The sequence below is a fragment of the Fistularia commersonii genome, unplaced genomic scaffold (genome assembly GCF_037954325.1).
Source record: "Fistularia commersonii isolate RoL2024-O1a breed Wild unplaced genomic scaffold, RoL_Fcom_v1.0 HiC_scaffold_62, whole genome shotgun sequence".
In the NCBI taxonomy this organism is placed as follows: Eukaryota; Metazoa; Chordata; class Actinopteri; order Syngnathiformes; family Fistulariidae; genus Fistularia; species Fistularia commersonii.
The window spans coordinates 30,001-31,780 of NW_028234020.1; positions in this window are offsets into that span (position 1 = coordinate 30,001).

The following is a 1,780-nucleotide window of genomic DNA, read 5'->3' on the forward strand; positions in this document are numbered from 1 at the left end:
AGGATTGTCATTAAACTTAAAGAAATGCAAACTTCTTGCGCTGCATGACTCGCCACTAAAGGAAATCAGCGATGTTTCCATGAAATCAGAAATAAAATACTTGAGCATTTTCCTATCCAAGGACCAAACGTTAAATCAATCCAGGAACATTGAATCTAAACTGAATCAAAGTAAAGCTTAATTCTAATATATGGCTCCAGAGAGATTTATCAATATTAGGCCGGATATATTTGACTAAAATGGATGTGTTTATCCAGATGTATATACCCAGCGTATTCCAATGCTGCTCCAAATCAACTCGTAAAATCTGTTAACCAAATCAATTTCAACTTTATCTGGAGGAACAGACCACACCATCTAAGAAAAATCACATATGGTGAAAGAAACAAGTGAAGGAGGGCTGAAAGTGATAGAGTCGGACTGCTTGAATGGGACATTGAAGGTGAACTGGTTGAAATCCTGGATCAAACCTCATCGTTCTTTCTGGTATTGTACTCCAAACTACTTATTCAACAAAGTCGGCGGCCTGAGTCTTCTGCTTATCTCTGACTTGGATATCAACAAGATTCCTGTCAAATGTTCAGAGTTCCATAAACAAATATTATTATACTGGAAAATGATATACGTACACAATTTCTCACCACACAGTATAATAGTTTGGAACAATCGATATGTACTGCATGGCAACAAACCTCTGTTTTACAAGGAATGCTTTGAGAAAGGTATATGGTCGATAATTGACTTGATGGATGACACTGGCAGTCCTCTGGACAATGAGCAGTTCTGTACTACACACAGATTCAAGCCTCCCATATTAGAGTTGCTAAAGTTACGAAACGCACTGCCTCGACAATTTGTATTCCTGACCAAAAATATAATGACGCACCGAACCGTACAACCACAGTTACCCCGACTATCACTCCAGGGAATCTCAATTGTGGACAGAAAGCGCGGCAACTCCTTTATTAGGAAATGTTTCACAGGAAACTTATTCCCTGGACGTCAAAAAAAAAAAAAAGGATATTTTAAATAAATTTGATGAGGAATCGATTGCCACGCTGCGAACCATGTATCTGACTCTACCCATACCCCCAAGGCAAAAGAGACCCACTTCAAAATTATGACTGACATCTACCCATCTAAGGAATTATCGAGGGTACGCTTTAATTTTGAAGATAATATTTGTACATTTTGTGAAGACAACATTGAAACCACTGACCATATATTTTTTCTCCTTCTCATTCCATCGTCACCAGTTTCCTTCTCAAAAGATGATATAACATTCTGTTTACTTATAAGCAACATAACAGATGAACTCTGTGTCAATGTTCTTTTAGGCCTGGCCAAGTTCTTCATTCACAAGAACAGAATGCAAAAATGCTCCCCAAATTTTAATGTCTTCATAAACGATTTTGAAATATAAAAAAAAAAAAAAAAAAATCCTTAAAACTTATGGAAAAATCCAAAAACTAAAAAATATAGTTACCCATGTCCGAGGTTCCTTTTTTTTTTGGTAAAAAAAAAAAAACAAAAAAAAAAAAACAACTTGATTACATGTTACATTCCCCTTGCAATTTTTTTTTTTTTTTTTCGTTTTAATTTCTTATTTGTCTATCTATTGATTTAATTACTTCCTTTTAATTTCTTTTTTTGTCTCGCACTGTAAATTTCTCACAAACCTGTAACACTATTAACTTCTCATTACATACAGAACAAATGTCCTGATGTCCGTTGCTTCCTCATCCCTGGTTGTTTCATTGACATTCAGTTCTACCTTGCT